The sequence below is a fragment of the Octopus bimaculoides genome, chromosome 26 (assembly GCF_046866305.1).
Source record: "Octopus bimaculoides isolate indiv1 chromosome 26, ASM4686630v1, whole genome shotgun sequence".
Classification (NCBI taxonomy): domain Eukaryota; kingdom Metazoa; phylum Mollusca; class Cephalopoda; order Octopoda; family Octopodidae; genus Octopus; species Octopus bimaculoides.
The window spans coordinates 9,594,838-9,620,142 of NC_142953.1; the positions used below are offsets into that span (position 1 = coordinate 9,594,838).

The 25,305-nt window shown below is 37.8% G+C and overlaps 1 protein-coding gene across 5 annotated transcripts in view; it reads right to left on the reverse strand.

Annotated features, from left to right (window-relative positions):
* LOC106868878 (uncharacterized) overlaps window positions 1-25,305 on the reverse strand; it is a 702,504-nt gene that overhangs the window by 406,389 nt on the left and 270,810 nt on the right. Inside the window, exon 1 of one of the 5 annotated variants that reach the window (XM_089342549.1) lies at window positions 9,967-10,121. The exons of the other annotated variants lie outside the window; for them this stretch is intronic. The gene's annotated coding sequence lies outside the window, so the exon portion shown is untranslated. Of the gene's footprint in view, window positions 1-9,966; window positions 10,122-25,305 lie in introns of those variants that run through there. 5 annotated transcript variants of the gene reach the window in all.

Consider the following 25,305-nt stretch of genomic DNA (forward strand, 5'->3'; position numbering starts at 1 on the left):
AGAGTGAGTGAGAGAGAGAGAGAGAGAGAGAGAGAGAAAGAGAGACAGAACTGCTAGAACATATATTTTGATGGAGCCATACAGCTCAGACCCATTCTTTTACTCTATTTCTCTCTTACCCCCACTTAATATATACATACATATGTACCTATGTATGTGCATACATGTATGTACACACACCTGCACATGCATATATATATATATACACACACACACATTTACATATATATATATATATATATATATAGAATATATATATATATATACATACACATACACTCATTTACACAAACATACATGCGCTGTGTAAAAATAAGAAAACATCTTTTCAATCTCAAGTTTGAAAAATGTCCATACTGCTCTCTTTCTCTCTCTCACACACACAGGAGAGACATGCAAAGCATGAATACATATATATATCAACACACAAATGATGTGTGTGTGTGTGTGTGTGTGTGTGTGTGTGTGTGTGTGTGTGTGTGTGTGTGTGTGTGTAACTCCATTGGATTTGTTAACAGTTGTATCTGCCCTAAAATCAAACAAGCAACTAATGAAGTAAGTAAACAAATATAGAAATTCTCTTTCTCTCTCTCCGTCTCTCTTTATATATATGTATATATATGTATATATAAAAACAAGGTGTTGCAGATTGTGATGATGTTAGAAACTCCTCAGAAACACAATACTAACGAATAGCCCTGACTAAATACACACACACACACACACACACACACCCATTAAATCATCTGACAAACACCAGTCCACTCCTCCAACACCACCACCACCGCCACCAACATCATCATCACAAAACACAGAAACATTCCCCACCAACACCACCACCACCTTATAAACAACAGCAACAACTAAAAAACATTGTAAAATTAGATAGCAACATTTAAGAATCACTTACACAACAACATACACATGATACAGTCACACAATACCTAAACGATCAGACACAAAACACTACACAGACAAGCACCAGGCACAGACACACACACACACCCATCAGGATTCATGTTAGCCACTCATACATACACACACACACACACACACACAAATCACATACTAAGATTGTATTTACACAGCAAAGACCTCACATAGCTGCCATATTAGAAATCACACTTACATAACATAGATCTCATATTAAGCTTTAAAAAATAGTTTGTATGGCAATAATGTTTACATAACATAGGCATCTACACAGCTAGAGATATCTATACAGAAAAGACCTCCAGCATAGTTGCTTACATATAACATACATATAGCTACACAATACACACACACACACTGCATAACACAGACACACACCAGCATAACACACACACACCTACACAAAATATACATCTACACACTCACACATGAACAGAGCACATACATCTGCACAACACACACCTATACAAAACATACACATCTACACAAAACACACATACATACTCTTTACTCTTTTACTTGTTTCAGTCATTTGACTGCGGCCATGCTGGAGCACCGCCTTTAGTCGAGCAAATCGACCCCAGGACTTATTCTTTGGAAGCCTAGTACTTATTCTATCGGTCTCCTTTGCCGAACCGCTAAGTTACAGGGGACGTAAACACACCAGCATCGGTTGTCAAGCGATGCTGGGGGGACAAACACAGACACACAAACACACACATGTATACATATATATATATATATATACATATATACGACGGGCTTCTTTCAGTTTCCATCTACCAAATCCACTCACAAGGCTTTGGTCGGCCCAAGGTGCCACGCAGTGGGAATGAACCCGGAACCATATGGTTGGTAAGCAAGCTACTTACCACACAGCCACTCTGCACAAAAAAAAAAAAAAAGTCTCATCTTCTACTCTGTCAGCATTGCCACCACCAAATCTGCCATCAACCAACTTTGATAAAGAAATTACAAATAAGAGACTCCCTCAAGACTAACACCAATGAAGTCACAAACATGCATGCACACATGGAGTTGTTATCATCATCATCATCATCATCTACGTGTCCATTTTTTTAATGCTTGCATGTGGGATAGGTCCAACACAGAGCCTAACTGTTTGCTGCATTTTTCATTTTTTTTTTGCTATCTCTCTTGTGAGGTTTAACATGTTCAGATCAGATCTTAACACCTCACTCTGTCTTTTGTTGGTCTTCTCCTTCTACTTAAGCTATCTTGACACGGCTTTAATAATCCGTTATTCACCAGATGCATCACATGCCCATATATGTATATACATGCGATTCCTTAAAGCAGAAACAACTACAAGTTAAATGGAAGTGATTACAGAACTCCTGGTATTTTGTCATTCATCATTAATACTATTCTCGGTACTAACCTGTTGGATCATACAAGAGATGAAGACAAGTCATATCTCCTTGCCACTGGACCTTATGAATAACGGAAAATATAAATATACTCCTGTGCAGGTGGCACATAAAAAAACACCATTTGAGCGTGGCCGTTGCCAGTACTGCCGGACTGGCCCTCGTGCCGGTAGCACGTAAAAAGCACCCACTACACTTTTGGATTGGTTGGCAATAGGAAGGGCATCCAGCTGTAGAAACGGTGCCAGATCAGATTGGGGTTTGGTGTAGCCATCTGGTTCGCCAGTCCCCAGTCAAATCGTCCAACCCATGCTAGCATGGAAAGCAGACGTTAAATTATGATGATGACTGAGCTCCAACAAATTGTTATTTGTACAACTACAGCTAATATATATATGCCTGCACCAAATATATATATATATATATATATATATATATATATAGTGCAAGTGTGACTGTGTGGTAAGAAGCTTGCTTCCCAACCACATGGTTCCAGGTTCAGTCCCACTGAAAAGTAACTTGGGCAAGCATCTTCTACTATAGCTTTGGGCTGACCAAAACCTTGTGTGTAGATTTGGTAGACAAAAACTGAAAGGTGTGTGTGTGTGTCTGTCCCCCACCACTGCTTGAAAACCAGGGTTTAGTGTGTTTACATCTGTGTAACTTAGCAGTTCGGCAAAAGAGTTCAGGAGTCAATTCATTCGACTAAGAGTTCTGCAAGGTAGTGCTCCAGCATGGCCGCAGTCCAATGACTAACTAAAATAAATAACAGATAAAAGATGTGTTTGGTGATGTTTCTGTCCCACATAAACAAAAAGTCAGGACAATCTGGCTGGTAGTCTGATGAATAAAGTATCTTGCTTCGAAGCAAGAAAGGTCATCATGTTGTAAATTAACCAACAACCACTCAAGAAATCTCATGCCATGCCAGCAGAGAGAGAGAAAAAATCCTGATATGACAATGATGCTTGTCATTAATCAACATTTTACAGTGATAAATTCATGTGCAAACATATGTGTGTGGATATTAGCTGAGACTTGATGAGTCAAAGTCTAATACAAGATTACATGAGATCAACTTAAGTACTAAAGTAGTATTAGCAATGGTTTGTACTGAAATCAGTGGCCATTTCTATGAGCTTCATGTACTGACTGTTATAGCAAACCAGCAGTTGTCATAGCAACACATGCAAGGCCCTCTGCATACATATATATATATATATATATATATATATATATATACATATATATATAATAATAAAGGAGTTACAACGCAAAAACGTATAAATTCAAATGAACATATTTATCTTCTTCAATATATATTTCAGTATAAAGAATTCATTAAGAGACTTAAATCAAAATTTCTTTACACATCATTCAGGAATAAATATAACATCAGAAAAAATACATTCCGTTGGTAGTTAATTTATAATATATTTATATATATATATCATCATCATCATCATCGTTTAACGTCCGCTTTCCATGCTAGCATGGGTTGGACGATTTGACTGAGGACTGGTGAAACCGGATGGCAACACCAGGCTCCAATCTAATTTGGCAGAGTTTCTACAGCTGGATGCCCTTCCTAACGCCAAATTCATCATCTTACACATACACTCTTCGGGTTTATTAATGAAAGGACAAAATAAAGCTTGCAACTGTATTCTTCCTTCTTCGACCAGGCGAAGGACAAGTTTACAAAGTTGGTGCAGATGTGGTTGTGTAGTAAGAAGCTTGCTTCCCGGTGAGATGGCAGTGAGGCGGTGAGATGGCAGTGAGGCGGTGAGATGGCAGAATCGTTAGCACGCCGAGCGAAATGCTTATCGGTATTCCGTCTGCCGTTACGTTCTGAGTTCAAATTCCGCCGAGGTCAACTTTGCCTTTCATCCTTTCAGGGTCGATAAATTGACTACCTGTTACGCACTGGGGTCGATATAATCGACTTAATCTCTTTGTCTGTCCTTGTTTGTCCCCCTCTATGTTTAGCCCCTTGCGGGCAATAAAGAAATAAGAAGCTTGCTTCCCAACCACATGATTTAGAAAGCAGCAGCCTCCAAGGACTCCTCAAACCAAAACCTTCTGCCTTAAAAAGTGGAAGGACACATTACACAATGTACTCAAAGATACACTGTTCCAAAAAGAAAATTGGGATGAAACAGTGCCTAAAACAATTATTAGAACCAAACAGTAAAGACTCAATGGCAGAGGTTCTATGGACCCCTTTGATTCCCGTTTTACTCAGGTGGGCCCTCGTAGCCATTTGATGTTTAAAAAAATGCCATTATATTTTTAGAATTAAAATATTAGGAATTGCATTAAAAAAAAAAGATTAAGATATATAGGCACAGGAGTGGCTGTGTGGTAAGTAGCTTGCTTACCAACCACATGGTTCCTGGTTCAGTCCCACTGTGTGGCACCTTGGGCAAGTGTCTTCTACTATAGCCTCGGGCCGACCAAACGTCGTATATATGTATACATATGTGTGTATGTATATGTTTGTCCCCCCAACATCGCTTGACAACCGATGCTGGTGTGTTTAGGTCCCCGTAACTTAGCGGTTCGGCAAAAAGAGACCGATAGAATAAGTAGTAGGCTTACAAAGAATAAGTCCTGGGGTCGATTTGATTCGACTAAAGGCGGTGCTCCAGCATGGCCGCAGTTAAATGATTGAAACAAGTAAAGGAACAAAGGAAGTAAAGGAGTATTTGGTGTATTGAAGACATATAACCAGTTTGTTGCACATAAATTTTAACCAAAAAAATGTCTTATATGGGGAACCCTAAGGGTCATAGGGCCCCCTGTTGAGATTCATGCTCTATGCAGTCGTATCATTTTCAAACTATCCATAGCTGTCGTATTTTTCTTTTTGTTTTTTTAAAAAAGTAATACATTGAATAATGAAGTCTTAGATGCATTATGCCACCTAACAATAAAACAAGATGAATATGGATGGAATGGCTATGATCATATGTCTGCTAAACCAAGGCTGACCTGGGGTTAAACAACAACAACGACTAATGCTACCATCTCTATCAGACAGACAGACATTGGTTCCTGCAGATAAAACACACCAAACAGTAAGAATCTATAATGGAAAGCCTGCAATCAATTCCCAAACCATTAGACATTTACAATACTGTTTTATAAAAGCGTATCAATGATAAACATTGCAAAATGTATTCCGAAAGACTGTGGAACTTTCTAAAAGACTGCAACTGTTAAAGAAAGCAAATACAGAAAAGTAGAAGAAGAAAAATACAATATAGATTCCATTATAGATTTTAACTCTGTGTGTGTGTGTGTGTAGATTCTTTTTCTACTCTATACACTGTGTATGTATATACACAGTATGTATGTGCATGTGTGTGTATATATATATAAAAGTATATATCCACTTGAGAATGTAGGGAGATGTACATACATAAAAAAATGAACTAAGATTCTTCAAAGAAAATACATATATGTGTATGTATGTCTGTATGTGTGTGCATATGTGCTAAGTTATGTATATAATATTCTATACATATGTATGTATGTATGTATGAAGATGTGTCAGTATAGCATTGTCATCATCATTGTTTTAATGTCTTGTTTTGCATGGAAGCTTGGGTCAGATGAAAATTTCTTCAGGTAGATTTTCTATGGTCTGATGCTCTTCCTGTCAACAACCCTAGTGTGGACATTTTTAAGGGGCAAAAGATTGTAAAGAAACAACACAGTTTATATGGTGGTTTCAAGTTTTGGCACAAGGACAGTAGGTTTGGAGAAGTGAGTAAGTCAAATCAACTCCAGACATCAACTGGTACTTATTTTGTCGATCCCGAAAGGATAAAAAGCAGAGTCAACCTTGGTGGAAATTGAACTCAGAATGTAAAGACAGACAAAATGCCACTAAGCATTTTGCCTGGCATGCTAACAATTCTGCCAGCTCACCTTTATATGATGGTAATAGCTTTTGTTCATACGCTACGTCAAGACAAGGAAGGACATATGTTTTACATAACCATCCAGCTTCTCTACCCTCAGAACCCCCTCAGGAATAGTGGGCAGAGACCTTAGGCACCCCCTCCGTCGGGTCCAATCAGAAGCAATCATCATTAAATTTTTCAGCTGGACACCCAAGCTTGACCAACTGAGACTATGGATATTATTAGAGAGAGAGAGAGAGAGAGAGAGAGAGAGAGAGAGAGAGAGAGAGAGAGAGAGAGAGAGAGAGGTGAGTTTTGATTTTACAAAAATGGATTTGTACATGTGTAATCCAAGACAGAGACTCAGAAACAGGGAGTGCAGGCACACTTCCTAAAATTTTTTGTAGGGCAATGAAAATGATTTAAACATACTCAGGAAAAACTTCCATTGCCAAAATGAATGAGCATAGAAACATTTTGGGGCTGATTAGAAACATTACTTTTGCCTTATTGGATTTATCTAATTTCATTGGTGTACAAATATAATAATAATAATTATTATTATTATTATCATTATCATTATTATACCTGTATTTGTTTTGATATTAAGACTGAAAAAAATTGACCTTGTTTATAAAATAAGTTTGGACTTGGGTTTCCACCCACTAAGCATACTTCATTCCCACATTTATGATTCAAGATCTCCATCAGCCAGCTTACCATTCTTAATGTAAAAGATATGTTTGGCTAATATAACACCAAATGATAAGATTCACAAGAGGAAGATCTAAACATATGTCACTTTCTCATCATACACACATGATACCATGCACTGGTATGGGGGTTGGATAGGTTTGTAGGTTTCAAAAACAGATGGTCTTACAACAGAATTTCTTTTCTCATGTTAAAACACCATAGCACAACGTGCGGTGAGGGACCACCTAGTAAGGTGCTAAAGATCCAAGTGCAGTCAGCCAACGGATCTCTTATAGGGCCCCAGTTTTAGCTGTGGAAATGAGAAGTAAATACAGCATTTGCCTTCAGAGCCACACACCCATAAGTTTAATAAGAAATACATAACTATTGTATTTTTCTCATATTAAACGGAGATAGGTGTTAGCGAATGTGTCTGTGGATGTGTGAGTATATGAGTATATTTGTGCAACTGCATGTGGAGTTATACATATGTCTGTCTGTCTGTCTGTCTCTCTCTCTCTCTCTCTATATATATATATATATATATACACACACACACACACACACACACACATATATATATATATATTTATATAGAAAGAGGATGTGTGTGAGAGAGAGTGAGAGTATATGTACAGATTAATTTATATTAGGGTAGGTATAGTCATGCATGGGTGCACATATATGGGTGTGTGGTTGTTCAGAAGCATATTGAAAAATTAAATGTTTGCTTCATTGTAAATGTGTGTGCATGTGTACAAAAGTTTTGTGTGTGTGCATGTTTGTCAGATTTTATAGCCTTGTGCATAATATAAACACACAACAACGTAACACAGCACAGTAATACACACACACACACACACACATATATATATATATATATATATATATATATATACATATATAGACACACACACATATATATATATAAACACATACATAAATAAATATATTTCTAAAGATGACAGCTGGTGCCAGTGTTGAAAACCACAGATTCCAAAGGTCTGCTTGTTGCAGTTGTTCTGTTATGTGCCATGAAATGTACTGAACACATCTAAAGAACAATCTCAGAAAGGATGAAAGAAAAAAAAAAGAAAAGAAAAGGAAAAAAAAAAGGAAAGGAAAGAAATAGAGAGAACATTTGAAAAACAACAACTACAACCTACAACAAATAAAAAAACATATGCCAAATGTAATAATAAGAAAGAACATTTCTTCAGGTATTGCTGATACACTCTGTAACACTGTAAACCAGAGTACAAGATCAGAGATAGTAGATAGCAGCTACACACACACACACACACACACAAACTCACTCGTTCTCTCTCACTCTTCCTCACACACTCATTCATGCATGCACTTACCTATATACATGTAATGCACCTAACCAACACAATTGAATCATTAGAAGTGCCATAAACATACACACACACACATGCATTGTACCTAAACAACACAAAACAGTGCTATAGAGGAGCTACACACACACACACACACACACACACACATACACATACACACACCACTAAACCTAACCAACACAAGCGAACGCTAACCTTTCAGAAAACATCAATGATGACGCCAAGCAAGAATGTTCAGGGTTAAATAACTGTTTGTAAGACATTTATCGACACCAACTCCGAACCACTCATCGTGGCAGTAGAAACTAAATAAAAATAGTATTTTGTTTCTTTTGTCAATAAACACTCGGAATTAAACTCTTGGTGAACATGCAGAAGTGGTTGGCAGGGGGCGGAGGATAACATTTTGGGTTCTGGGGTCATGTGAAATAAACACAGAAGCAGACATGACTGGATGGTTATAAAAATCCCTTTGCAATCATGTGTTTCTGGGGTTTTTAAGTTCAATTCCATTATATAGCATCATAATCAAGCGTCTACAACATTAACAACATTAATCTGAACCCCCGCCCCCTTCTGCTTCTGCTGGGTCTTCATTTCCTGGGTTGTAAACTCACTCCTTATCAACCCACATCAAAAAAACATCATCATATCACATACCACGCCCGCTTAGTCATGAGCAGCAGGTAACTAGTGCCCTCACAATTACTCCAAAAGTGAGCCTTACACTATCACCAAACAACCTCTCCCGGTAAAGGCACATTTTGAATACAGTTAACACTGTTTCCCAATAACTGTCCCCCTTTCCTTCAGCAGCTGGAAGATACTTCATCCTGCAGCAGTCGACACTATAAAGTTGAAGTGAGGCCAACAGTGGAATATTGTTCCTACATCTGGAACAGCACTACTGCTGCTACTGCATAGACAAACCTCTTAGACACCATTGGGAAAAGAGCCACTTGACTGACTGGTTGGGTTCACAGCCATGCTGTCTCCTCTCATTAGAGAACGCCCAGCAGTAAAAATCATGCCAAAACAGATAGTGGAGCTTGGTGCAGTCCTCTGGCTTGCCAGCTCCTGTCAAATCATCCAACCCATGCCAGCATGGATGAAGGACATTAGATGATGATGATGATGATGATGATTATGATGATGACTATAATGAAGCTGGTTGGATCCCTACTCAAGTATTCTTGTCTTCAGTAGCATCTGTAAGTTCTGACAAATATAAATATATAAGCTTGGCTCTATAGGACTGTGAAACGGTAAAGCTATGTATTGCATGTCAGTACATACTTTCAAAATGTTGAAAAACTAACTTGACATGATGAGAACGAATTAATGGCAATTGATTAAATCCAAACTGAGATGGATGACATGAACACTAAAGAGACAAGCTATATACACGAGATGTCTGCCTTACGAGAATACATCAGTTTTTTTGTTTTTTTTTTTGTTCCATTTTCTCTTTCTTTCTTTCTTCTTTTTTTAAAATAAAGAAAATGATTTTTCAGATTTGAATTGAAACACACAACACCAGAGGATGGGGAATAATATAAAAAAAGCAACAAAAAAACTTAACTTTAAATAAGCAAATTGTTGTTCTGCCATTTGACCTTCAAAAGTGAAGTCAATTGAGAAACCAAAGAGATAGAAAAGATATGTCAGCCAAACCTGTACAATAGCCAACCAGTCAGGTAAATTTCCCGATAAGCAGCAAGTAAATTGTTGTAATAACAGGTAATCTCCTCCAGGATGTAAAATATCCAAGTTTCAAAGAAAGAAATCCAACAAGAATTTGTGGAGCCTGGTTTCATTTTCATACTTACCTGTAAAATAAAGAAAAAAGAAATTATAATTCAATGAAATACACTAAAAATATCATTGTCAGACAAAAGCAGAAGAAATACAATTTTAAAATATATAAAACTGAAACATAGATTAATAGTGACAGAAGTAGTATTAATAATAAAAGGTGATATTTATTCCCACTTAAAAGTGGATGTTGTGTTAGAACACAAAATACTGTCATAATTACCATGAGAGGACCTCTTGTATGGGCTTTTGGTGCATATAAGCACTCGTGTTTATATCGCTAGAGACATGCAATTAACTGCCATTATTGCCACCAGGATTATTAGATATGATTTTGGCCCTCCTTAGCCTTCCAAAACTGAAATAAAATTGCCCTGGATTGAGTTATCTGGATAACTAATGAGGACTTCACCCATATGTAGTACATTGGATTAACAGGGTGAGGCTTAAGTGAAACAAGTACAGTTCAACAGATCTTTTACTAGACTAATTCTGGACTATCCTGTATGCTATGAATCTATGCAACATTGCATCTGCCTGTTAGTTCTATACCACAGGAAACCAAACCACACAAATCATGTCACCTTCATTTACACTGAGTTGGTTGGCCTCTGAGAAAGTAATGGATGGGAGGGAATATGCCTTCCTGCAGGGATAAGTGTCAGAGGATTTGTTGGAACCAGGGTTCATTCAGTGTTAAGGAATTTTAGACTAAGTGTGAAGGAGACAAAAGATGTTACTAGAAAACTGCTCTGAGAAAGCAAGCTATTACATCTGGCTCCAAGGGGAGGGCAAACAGGATAGTAGAAACATATGGCCCAGAGTTGCAACTGACTCAACAAAGCTCAGGCTGTTGTGTGGGAGTTTTATCGCCTACATCAGTGGGTGACCCTGGGCCATTTTAGTGTCAGAGTTTCTGCCTACTATATCTACCCACAAGGCTTTGGTTGGCTTAAGGCTGTTGTTGAAGACACCTGTGTAAAGTACCATGCAGTGAGATTGAACCTAGAACCATGTAACTTGAAAGCAATCTTTTTAACATACAGCCCACACCTACACCTAGTTCATTTTTTTTTTAATGTGTGTTTTTTTAAAGTCATTGTTAAGTAATTAATTAACAACTACACATGCACAACCTTGTTTTCAGCACAAATGGCTAATTAGATTAAAAAGAAGTCTTTTTCTGTAATACTGCCAATTTTCACAATAACCTGACCTCAGATAAAAACATTATAAGCATTTGAATAAACAAACTCATATTTAGGTATTTTCTGCTCAATTATTACAGGAACGAGCTTTTGACATAACTTTTAAACATTTTAACATTTAAACCCACCACATCCGATCCAAATATTCTAACTGTTTTCTGCTCAAACTCACCAGATCCAGTCTCTCACACCCACCCTACAATGCCATTCAAAAGATAAACAATCACATCACATTGTCATGATCTCAAAACTATGAGAATGAATAATTAATTCAAAACAATATGAATAAATAAGTGCTACATTAGACAAAGTAATCTGAATGCTAGAGAGTTAAAATATAGTTGAAAATTTTCTATTACATGTAGTTAAGAAGATTTCAAAATACACACTTATGTGTGAGCATTGATAGACTACAACCCATCATATATTTCTCAAAACTTACCAGTATACTCTCTTTCCCTATGGTCATACTGGGGCACTGCTATATTACAATATTCCTGCAAGCTGCTTGGAATTTATTATTATTACTTATACAAATATGTTTCAGATACAACCTCACCGTGTGACCATTGGGTGCCTTCTAATATAGCCTTGTGAGTGGATTTGGTAGATAGAAACTGAAAGAAGCCCTTTCTATATGTGTATGTGTTTGTCCCCCACCACTGCTTGACAACAAGTGTTGGTGTGTTTATGTGTCTGTAACTTAGCGTTTGGAGAAATGAGACCAATAAAATAAGCACCAGGCTTTAAAAAAAATGTTACTGGGGTGAATTCATTCAGCTAAAATACTAGGTGATGTCCCAGCATGGCCACAGCCTAATGACTGAAACAAGTAAGAGATAAAAGACAAAATCATTGATGATGGAGATGATGATGATGGTGACAATGATAAACCCTACACAAATAAGACAAGAAGGTTTCTATGTGTCATTCAAACAGTTAGAAATAGCAGCCAAATCTTTCACAATCACACAAAGCACTTTCTTTAAAAACAAAAAAGCTGTATGGACACCATTAAATAACGTAGTCTTAGATAGCTATAGAAAGACAGAATGGGTGCAACTAAAACATCTGATCACAGACCTGCTTGATCAGCCTTGAACTAGAGTTAAACAACAGCATCTTGCTCGTTCAAAATGCTTAGTACAAGCCTGGGAATTCAACCTTGTTAGTCGTCAACAGTTGCTAGTAATGTTCTCAGCATGGACCAAGTGTGATGGCGTCAGATTTTGAGCACTTTAAATATGCTATGCTAATACCACTCTTATTGTCTTGCATAGTATATCTCATCACACGTACACCGACACATATACACACACACACACACACAACCATTGAAGTTTAGGTCAGTTGTGTATGGAAAAGAAAAAAAGCAATGCACTACTACTGCTACTACTACTACTATCACTGCTGCTGCTGCTCCTACTACTACTACTACTACTCATGGCTCTCCAGAGATACTATTGATGAGATAACCCTACACACAGCTGTAGCTGTGCTGATACAAAGTTCAAACAGAGATGATATGCACACAGTGGGCTGGAGGAAAGAATTGGTGCTTGAAAGGTTAGTGAAAAAAATGGAAAAGAGAGAGGTGGGGGTGGGGGGGTGGGGGCGAAAGGAAGACAGCTGTTAGCTAACAAAGCAATAACAATTGTGAAAAGAGAGGAGGTGGTGGATAGTTTGTGCTTTCATGCCCAGCTACAGTCCACCGCCACCACCACCACCACCACCATTACCACCATCAATGACATCACCACCACCACTACTAACAATACCACAAATTACCACTGCCAAGAAAACCACCGCTGACAACACCATCATCGTCGTCGTCGCCAGCACCACCGCCGACGTCAATACCACTACAGACACCACCACCACCACCACCACCACCACACCATCCTCAACAAAACAGCAGCAACACAATTACCATAACTACCATCTTCAACAATACCAACACCACCATCACCATTCAACAACATTCCTGCCAACATCAACATCAGCACCATTATGATTAACACCACCACCACCAGAACACCTACACTATTTACAACCACCAAAATCACTACCGTCATCATCATCACCACCACTATCAGCACCACCATCACCACCACCATCACCACCACTACCATCATCATCATCACCACCATCACCACCACTACCATCATCACCACCATCACCACCACTACCATCATCATCACCATCACTACCATCATCACCACCATCACCATTACTACCATCATCATCATCACCACCACCACTGTGCAGTAATGCAGAATAGTCTCAGATTCCAAACAATGGTGCTTTTTGAACTTTTTTTTTTATTATTTTCTCCATAAACATTGGAGAAAGAGAGGAGTTAGTTCCAGTGACACCTTCCCCGACTAAACTCCTTCCATAGTTGAGCGATTATATCTTTTATCATCTACTTGGTTCACTAACTGAACTGAGACCATGCATTGAAGAGTTTTAGCCTAACAAATTGACCCTTGTACTCTTTTTTTTTTTTTTTTTTTTTTTTTTAAAGTTTGGTACTTAGCACTTTGATAAAAGAAAAATTTACAGGGACATAAACAAACCAGCACCAGTCATCACGCAGTGGTTCAGGACAAACATAACACACACACAAGAAAGGCAAAGTCAACTTCAACAAGATTTAAATGCAAAACAATAATAATCCTTTCTACTGAAGGCACGAGGCCTGAAAATTTGGGGAAGGGGACTGGTCGGTTACATCAACGCCAGTGCTTAACTGGCACTTATTTCATTGACCTCGAAGGGTTGAAAGGCAAAGTCGAGACCTTGGCGAATTTGAACTCAGAACGTAAAGATAAACTAAATGCTGCTAAGCGTTTCATCCAGTGTGCTAAAGATAATGATAATAATAATAATAATAATAATAATAATAATAATAATAATAATAATGGCTGAAGTTCAAAAGATAGTGCTCATGGGAACTGCCCATATCCTACGTAAAATACTGTCTATGTGACCTCAAATTTTAAAACAAACACATAATTTTCTTATGGTTTCTTAAACATTCTCTAGAACAACACTATGTACAAATCCAAATATATGGTACCCTAGGCATAACACCTACATGAACTTCTAACTTGTTGTCTCTTGAGGTCTCTGGGTGAGACTTGGATCCAACTTGTACAAATGCAAAGCAAAAGTCAAACATAAAATAATAATAATAATATTCAGGGACCTTTTGAGCAGGATGGGCTACTCAACCTGAAGAAAATTCTAACTGGGCCCCACCTGCGAGGTCATGCGCTGTTTATCTTGATATGAGATCACCAAGTCGCGCACATATCTTTGTGATGCATGTGTCTGGTGTACCCTTATCAGACGGGTAGTCATGATGGGTATACTGGGCTTCGTATATTTTACCCCAGTGTCGCTTTGATGGCATGCACTGCTCTCTCACTCAATAATAATAATAATATTTCAATAAATAACAAGGATGGGGAATTTCATTCAATTTTTCCTATTGAGTGCCTCCTCTCTGTCTGTCTGTCTGTCTCTATCTGTCTGTCTGTCTCTGTCTGTCTGTCTCTGTCTATCTCTCACACACACACACACACACACAACTCTTTCCGTTTTGAAATTTCAAATTAATAAAACAGTGATATTTTCCCTGATTGGTTCATGAATACAACATAACAATAAGTGTGTGTGTGTAGAGAGAGGAGATTGAAATCCAAATTCAAATCAAAATTTAATAAAATAACTGAAACTATTTTATTCATTTTATTTTATTATTTCTATCAAATCAAACTAGAAATTTCAGTTTTGTGTCGTTTTATTTATGTATTTATTTATTTATTTATTCATTTTCTTGCTTGTTTGTCTTTTGAAACTAAATTTTGATTAGAGTTTTAAATTTAAATTTCAGTTTTCAATTTTTATTAGAAATAGTCATGTGTGTGTGTATGTGTATGTGTGAGTGTGTGTGCGCGCACGCGTGTGAGCGAGAATGTTGTGTGGTGGCAGATGGAGTGGGTGGGGGGGTATAGAGAACTCCCCCCCACCCCACGCCTTAGCTTTAACAATTGGAAACTTCATACAGGAAGATTACAAACAAAAATAACAGTGAGGGGGAGTGGAGTGAAAAATAAAAAAAAAAAGAGATAAAAGAGCGAGTAGGCGAGGATTGGGGGTCATTAATTGAAAAATTTCCATTCCTGATAAATATTGATAAGGAAATTACATGAGCGAGTGAGAGAGAGAGAGAGAGAGAGAGAGAGAGATGTATAAAACTAGACACTGCCAGATATTTTGATATTCCAGCCAGTTTATACTTGTCACAGACCTCACTACAGGAGTAAACACCACAGCTTCTGTGAACAGAGACATAAAAAAACAAAGACATCCTTCAATGTTCAATGAAGGAGGAGTCACAAGACAATTATAGTTCCTTTCAACAACATAAACACACCAGGCATGGCTGTGTGGTTAAGAAGTTTGCTCCCCAACCATATGGTTTCAGGTTCAGTCCCACTGTGTGGTGCTTTGAGCAAGAGCCTTCTGCTATAAGCCCAGGTTGACCAAAGCCTTGTGAGTGGATTTGGTAGACAGAAATTTTTTAAAAATTAAAAAAAAAAAACCCTGATGGGCCCAAGGACTGCATTCTGCTCCAGGGTCTGCCATGCCAAAGTAGACACTGGTGACTGATGCAATCCTTGGATACATCAGATCCTGTCAAACTGTACAACCCAAGCCAGCATGAACCATGGACCTTAAATGATGATGGCAATGATGCATACATACTTAAATACTTACGAGTCTATTACATACATCGATACAAATGAATGTATGTGTTACTGTGTTACTGTGTGCATGTTTGCATGTCCATGTCTTGACATCACATGACAGCTGTAAATGAGTTTCACTGTCACACACAAGCAATGTTATTCATTTTCTATATCCTGCGATAAAACATTAGGCCATGAGGAAATATCACCTGGTGAGGGTTGGCAATAACGAGGGAATTCAGCTGTAAAAAATCTGCCTCAGTAAATGCTATGTAACTCAAGCAAGCATGGAAAGGTGAAGAATAGAGTGATCTCGAAACATGCTTTTCTTGGGCTGTTCTTTACTTTCTCTCCAGACCTTTCCACTTTCTGACGAAATGTCACCCACCCCACTCCTTTCTCCATCCTAAACTGAGTGTCAGCCTAATACATTCACTGTCTATGTCCTTTTGACTTTTGTCTTTATTTTTGATCTCCCTACATACACACACACACACACACAATTCCTTGGTTTCTCTCTTTTTTTAAAACACACACACACTTATTGCTTAGTCAGGAGGCAAGGGCAATGCTTGGCCTCCAAGACTTCTTGGAGAAAGAGAAGATATCCTCCAAACAAAAAGCATGGCCCAATTGCAACAGAAGACGCCATGGTGATATCACCACAATATTCTAAGGCAATATCACATATATCACATATATAGCAATATCTATATATATATATATATATTTATACATACACACACACACCAACACTGCTGAAATTGCAGCTAAAATACTAACCAGGATATACTTTAGTTTTGATCAGTCACTAAAACTTTGCGAAAGCTGGTTGGTGAACTGCTCCCATATCTAAGTCAGTGTTGTTACATATACACATAAACATTTTAAAACACAACTAAAAGACAGTCATCCAACTGATTGATATTGATCATTGATAAACCTGATAATTACTGGTACAGAAACACATCAGGTCTTCTGTGACAACATCTCTTCCTAATCATATGCTAAACAGTTGCCCTATTATTTCACTATAAACTCCCTTTTGGCCCCAGCATTTAATCAACAAATATCCACGACAAATTCTAACAACTATATACGCCCGTGTATAAGATGCACTTTTTTTTATTCTTAAATGGAATAAAATAATTGCCATGTGTCTAATGCAACTATATTACAAATGGGATACTGAGTGTGTGAGGAAACATTAAATTTGTTTCTCTCCACAAAAATATACCTTTTTTTCCTAAAAGAAAATAAGAGTTTGTCTTTGTAAGAGTGCGTTTTATACCTCAGTAAATATGGTAAACTAAACATAAGCATTCATATTTTTACTAATTAATGCCTAACATTCAGATTGAACAATTATTTCTTAGAGAAACATAAACTGCCAAGCCAACAATTAATGATGATGATGTTAATAATAATAATCCTTTCTACTATAGACACAAGTATTGAAATTTTTCAGATGGAAGCTACTCTATTACATTAACCCCCAGGGCTCAACTGGTACTAACTTTATCAACTTTGAAAGGATAAAAGGCAAAGTTGACCTTGGTAGGATTTGAACTCAGTACATAAAGCTAGAAGAAATACTGCTTAGCATTTAGTCCAATGTGCTAATGATTCTGCCAGCTCATTGCCTTAAATAATAATAATAATAATAATAATAATAATAATAATAATAATAATAATAATGGTTTCAAATTTTTACACTAGGCCAGCAGGTTCGGAAAATGGGGTAAGTCAATTACATGGACCCCAGTGTTCAACTGGTACTTATGTTATCAAAAGGATTCTGAAAGGTAAAGTCAACCTCGGCAGAATTTGAACTCAGAACATAAAGATGGACGAAATGCCACATTTGTCCAGCATGCCAACTATTCAACCAGCTTGCCACCTTTATAATAATAATAATAATAATAATAATAATAAAAATGCTTTCTAATTGATGTATCAATACCAGCAGATGACAATGTTTCCCTAAAAGAAATGGAAAAACTTTCAAAATACAAAGACCTGGAAATAGAGGTAACTCGAATGTGGAATCTAGAAACAGAAACAATTCCTATCATAGTAGGTGCCTTAGGTATAATAAAAAAATATTCAGACAAATACATAACAAAAACACCAGGACTTACAAATATATATAACATACAGAAAATTGCACTACTGGGCACTGCACACATCCTACGCAAAACACTTTCAATACAGTAACCATAAGAGCACCACAGCACATACCCAAGGTGCACAGAGCTGCGCTCAGTAGTGAAGTGAAAGCACGTTATAAAAATAAAACTACTGAATAATAATAATAATAATAATAATAATAATAATCCTTTCTACTAAAGGCACAAGGCCTGAAATTTTGGGGGCGAGGGCTAGTGGATAAACTGGACCCCAGGAAAGGATGAAAGGCAAAGTCAATCTCGACGGAATTTGAACTAATAATGTAAAGACGGACAAAATGCCACTAAGCATTTTTACCTGGCGTGTTAACGATTCTGCCAGCTCGCCACCTTCAATAATAATAATAATAATAATAATAATAATAATAATAATAACAAGGATGATAATAATATGCAACCTCATAAATGTCTTCAGTCTATTGTTAAAAGAAGAGAAATGTAATCCAAACAGGCTTGCATAATGTAGTTTAGATAAACAAACTCTTTATTGTAGTCAAACATGGCAAGAAAGATAGAAAGAAGGAGAGAAGGAAAGAGGTGGGGGGAGGAGGAGGAGGAGGAAGAAGGCATTTAAATAGAAGTATAAAGAGAAATATTTTTGGCAAAGCAGCAAAAATATAGTTCTACATGATTCCACTGGCAGATTATCTTAGCCAGCATCATCATCATCATCGACATTGACAACTGCAACAACGTTAAAGGGGAATTAACAGAATAATAAAACAAAACACAAAAACAAAACAAAAAAAGAACGGTGATGAACAGTCGGATATGAATGATGAAAATTACTACTAAATATCATATTGGAATAAAACCTCAGTGATTGATAGTGGTAGAGTAGGGGGGAGAGGAGAGAGAGAGAGAGAGAGAGAGAGAGAAAGAGAGAGAAATACAGAGTGAGAGAAAAAGAGAATAGAGAAGATGCACAGATATAAAGAGGAGAGGGGGAGAAAGAGGAGGTGTGTGTATAAGGAGAGATGCAGGTAGACAAATAGAGTGAGAGATGAGGAGAGAGTCAGATAGAGAGGAAGAGAAAGAGAGGAGATACACATATAGAAAATGAGTAAGAGAGGGGGGAGAGATACAAATGGACAGATAGATAGACAGATATAAATATAGGGGATAAGGAGAGAAAGAGATAGAGAGTGGAGAGAGGGGAAAACACAGATAGAGAAGGAAAAAGAGAGATACATTGAGAGAGAGAGAGAGAGAGAGAGAGAGAGAGAGAGAGAGAGAGAGAGAGAGAGAGAAAGAGAGAGGAACTGACAGACAGACAAAGAGAAAGAATGATGGTAGGAGAAGCAAGTGAATGGATGCAAAGTCAGATGAAATTAAGAACAATCTGTGATGAAACGAGAAGAAAGTCCATTGAAGAAAATCTATGCAAGAAGAAGAAAAAACGAGAGAGAGAGAGAGAGAGTGTGTGTGTGTGTGTGTGTGTGTGTGTGTGTGTGTGTGTGTGTGTGTGTGTGCAGCGTTGGCAAAGCTGGTGGCCTGCACATACTAGCTCTGTGTGTGTGTGTGTGTGTGTAGCATGGCCTCATTTCTGCCTGTCAAGATATGTGCACTGAGAGCTTAGCAGCGAGTCTTGCACACTGCTGGTGATGTTAAAGAAATCTGACTTGCTTGCTGACAACTTCCTCACCGACACAACACTGCTGCCACTGCCAACCTCCTCCTTCTTCTCCTTTCCTTTCCTCTCTCCTTCCTCCTCCTCCTACTACTACTATTACTACTACTGCTGCTGCTGCTGCTGCTGCCATAACATTAGCAAAACTCCAAGGGGGGGGGGAAAAAGCACAGAGCAACAAACAGTAAAACAAATCCATCGTAGATATCAAAATACCTTGTGCAAACCACAAGAGAGAGAGAGAGAGAGACAAAGAAAGAAAGAGAGAGAGAAAGAAAGAAAGAAAGAAAGAGAGAGGGAGAGAATGAATGTTTGCGTCTGTATGTGTGCATGTAGATGAGTCTGCATTTAGACATACAGCTATATATCTTTACACATTTAAGCCTTTTACATATAAACACACACACACACATTTTGTTACAGATATGTACACACACACACACACACACACACACACACCTAAACCTTCACGGATACACAAGTACATGCTCAGAAGTGTGTGTTTGTGGTATGTATGATTCTATACAGGCCTGTCTGATTGTAGTTTCCTCATATATACATACAGCCAGCCATGGCTGTAAGTGTACACACCTAAACCCTTAATACATAAACATACATGTTCACACAATGTGTGTATCTGTGCCAGAGCATCTGTATTTGTTGTGCAAGCATTGGTTTGTGTTTTCCCCAACATTATACATGCATTTGCACACACACACACACTATTGCATATACACATAGACATGCACTACCACCAATGAGTTTCCCATTTTCCTCTCTAGTCAGGTGGCTTGAAATGTTTTAAGTGTGTTCTCTCATGGAATGCCTTTCATTACACATTTGCATTACAGATTTTCCAAAATATACATTCAGCCATACATATGTATATACATACACACACACACACACACACACACACACACACACACATATATATGTATGTATTGTATAAGTGTTTGTATAGATATACACACACAAATATGTTTATGACATTAATACTGTTATACACTAAGTCCAACATTTCCATCTCCACGGCAACTGTTACTAGGATGTGGAATTAGACAATAAAGCATACATTAACTGACACTCTCAAAGACATAATCATGTAGAGCAGATCGAGTGTAGATTAGACAGGGTATAGATGATGCCCCGGGTGTGGACGGAGATGAGGCTGAATGTGGGTGAGGCAGAGTGTGGATGAGGCTGAGTGCAGGAGAGGCAGAGTGTGGATGAGACCTAGTGTGAACAAGGCCGAATGCGGATGAGGCCAAGTATAGGTGTGGTTGAGAGTAAATGAGGCTGAGTGTAGATCAGACTTTGTATAGATCAGTCTGAAGTACATCAGGTCTGAGATGCTATCAAATTTCAGACTGGCCTTCTTGAGTGATAACACTTCATAGCAGCACATAGTACCATAGGTACCTTTAGCAGAGTCCACTCTGTTACATGCTTTCAAGTTACGTTTCTGGTTTGAGGATACATTCCTTGCTCCTGCCCTTCTACAAGTCATGGAGGCCTTCTGAAGGTTCAAGAGCATTGCCTTCCCAAAGCACTTAAGTGGATTTGGTAGACAGAAACTGAAGGAAGCCCACAGTATATATACATACAAATATAACCCACAACTGCTTGACAATCAGTGTTAGGTTGTTTGTGTACCTGTAACTTAGCAGTTCAGTAAAAGTGAGACTGATAGAATAAGTATCAAGCTTGGGGGGGGGGCACACTGTGGGTCAATTTGTTCAACTAAATTCTCCAAGGTGGTGCCCCAGCATGGCCATAGTCTAAACAAGTAATAGATAAAAGATAAGAACTTTAAGCAAACATAACTGCTAATCTATTGTATGAACGTGTCAGGGAAAAAAACCCAAAAGACTGGGGATTATCCAGAGATGACCAAAGATTAAAAAAATACCACCACCATCACCATCACCATCACAACTTGGCTTTTGGGTACATTTTTAACAAGGAATCCTGTCTGTTGCTTTTCTATTCAGACCAGGTCTTGGGTCTAAAAATAACTCAATATCTTTGCTATGCTCTACTTTCTTCTGCAATTAAATCTACAAACTTTATTTCTTCCTCCTAGCCTTCCTATTATTCTCAGAACAGAAACCTTTCAAAAAAAAAGAAAAAAATGGGGGTCATAAGCCCTGCCCTGCTTCTTCTTCTCTGGCTAAAGGGAAAGTAAACCTGGACCGGCAGGTTTTAAAGCAGCAACTTCTTTAATTATAATAACTAACCCAGATTGAGAAAATATTGACAAGATATCAAATATCACCCAAGAGGACCTAAGGTATGGAAACGAAAAATAAGGATAGCCATTGGAAGTGATGGTGTAATATTACTGATGGTTCATGTCAGCAGGAGTTAAGACTGGAAACATACTACTGCTACTGCTACTAACCCTAACCCTAACCCTAACCCTACTACTACTAATAATAATGGTTTCAAATTTTGGTGCAAGACCAGCAAGTTCAAGGGAGGGGCCAGTCAATTACACCAGGCCCGGTGCTCAACTGGTGCTTATTTTGTTGATGCTAAAAGGATGAAAGACAAAGTCAACTTTGGCAGAATTTGAATTCAGGACATACAGATGGACGAAATGCAGCTAAGCATTTTGTCTGGCATGCTAACAAGTCTGCCAGCTTGTTGCCTTAATAATAATAACATCAACCCTAGTGTTTCACTGGTACTTGATTTATTGCCCCCAAAAGGGATGAAAGGCAAAGTTGACCTCAGCAGAATTTGAACTCAGAACGTAGCGGCAGAAGAAATACCGCTAAGCATAGGCATTTTGCCTGGTGTGCTAACTACTCTGCTACTTTGCCACCTTAATAATAATAATAATAATAATAATAATAATAATAATGGCTTTGAATTTCAGCACAAGGCCATCAATTTTGGGGTAAATTGATTACATCGACCCCAATGCTCAGCTGGTACTTATTTTACTGACCCTGAAAGAAAGGAAAGCCAAGTCAACATCGGTGGAATTTGAACTCAGAATGTGAAGAGGAACAAAGTGTTTTGTAGAAGTATAAACAATTTATTACGCATAAACCAAATCTTATATGGATCCCCAAGGGACATTTGGACCCTGGTTGAGAAACCACTGCATTAGACCTTACTGATTAAGTGTTACGTTAGTATTATTATTACTGTGTTAAAATAAATTCTTAGATAACAGCAGCATCAAAGAGAATCCCTTATATAGGACAGATCTATGTATGTTGGAATACCATGGGGCTGTATAGTCATGGAAGACAACACAGATTATACTGAGCTTTAAGAGTATCACAAAAAACAACAACAGAAGATCTATTTTAAGAATGCCACAACACATAAGATATATTGCATAGTAAGCTTTTTTTTTTTGTTTGTCTAAATGCATTAATTTGTTGCTAATCAATGCATTTATTAAATCTCAGAGATACATCTTAATTTTGGTGATGACTAGCAATAAATGATTTTAGATGAACAACAGTACTAAATTAATTAAGTTGTTAACATAATTATGTTAACATAGTAATTTAGTATGGAAGAGAGACAATGAGGAATAAGACAGTGCATAGCGAGATTATTACAGTAGTAGTAACTAGTAAAGAGGTAGTGAGGACATAGTGAGTTATTACTATATCAATGCGGGAAGGTTAACCCTTTAGCGTTTAAACTGGCTTCTTATATCAAGCACAAATATTCTACCTGTTTTATGTTCAAACAGACCAGGTTCAGCCTCTTACACCCACCCTACAATCTCATTGCAAAAATAAACAATCACATCATTGAAATCTCAAAGCTATGAGATAATGCATGATTTATTCAAAACAACATGAATGTATATAAGCATCACATTTGACAGAGAAAGCATCTTTTCTACTCCACTTTTCAAGCATTAATCGTCCAGTCATTTGACAATTTCCTATGACAACATTATACTATGTAGCCTTCTTCTTTAATCATTTAGCATCTACACTAGTCATATCCAACCCAAATATTCAACCTGCTTTATCTTCAAACCAGCTACATCTCACCTCTCACACCTATCCTAGAAATAATCAAATCTTGAAGCTTTGAGATAATTCATGGTTCATTCAAAACAATGTGAATAAATAAACTTTACATTCAACAGAGTAATCTGAATGCTAAAAGGTTTAAGACAAACAGAACTTGGATGACTTTGTACTCAAAACATTGAAAGGACCAAATACCATAAACACATCTAAACCATGCTAGCATGGAAAGCATACATTAAACAACAATGACCAATCCTGTGTCATACCTGCCATACTGTGTTCTCACTGAAAATGTGGCAAGAACATTTATGCCAGCCACAAACGTATGATGTCTGATGCTCTGCTAATCCTGTGCTCTATCAGCCATGCTATGGTAGCAAGGTATGGGCCCTGAATGCAGAGGATATGTAAAGGCTGGAGAGGAATGAAGCTGGTATGCGTTCCACTAGATGTATGATGTCAGTGCGCATGTATGACAGAGCATTGGTGTATTGAGTGAGAAGTTGGGCATAAGAGGAATTAAATGCAATGCACAAGAGAGGTGACAGCACAGGTCTGGTCATGTGATGTGGATGGATGAGGGAAGTTGCATAAAGAACTGCTGATAATTTAAAGTGGAGGTAAGTTGTGGAAGAGGCAGACCCAGAAAGCTATGGGACAAAGTTTTGAAGGCCAGTCTCAGAACACTGAGCCTTAGGAAGGAGACAGCAGAGGACCAAGATATGTGGCACCATTGCTGTACTTGAGAAGACCTGCCCACCACAACAAAATTGAGATCCTAAAAACAAGGCACCACATAAAATGCATTGGTGTGGGTGCTGGTGCTGATACTGTTGTAATACACACACACACACACACACACACACAGAGGCTTCTTCCAGTTTCCATCTACAATAGAGACTGATAGAATTAAGTACCAGGCTTTAAAAAAATAAGTAGGCAGGGAGGGGGAAGATTCATTCAGTAAAAGATAAAAGATATGAATTTAAACCTTCTGTCATAATTTTATGTAAGAATATTGTCTTTAAGCTATGTTCCAAACACATGACCTACTAATGAAGTTAGCTGCTTCCATTTTTGTCTTTTTTAACTAAATTCCTCCAAACTCTTGATTATTTTAGAAATTAATCGAAACACATAGGCTGTGTAATTTCATTAGAGAGAGAGAGAGAGAGAGAGAGAGAAAGAGAGAGAAGAGGAGAGAGAGAGAGAGAGAGAGAGAGAGAGAGAAAGAGAGAGAAGAGGAGAGAGAGAGAGAGAGAGAGAGAAGAGAGAGTGGTTTTGATGGATAGAATAGTGACTGACTAAAGCTGAGGATAGAAGTGGGGAGTAGGAGGAGATGATATTTTAATAAAAGGAATGACACACTTGCATGCTGCTGTTTTTGTTGAATATAAA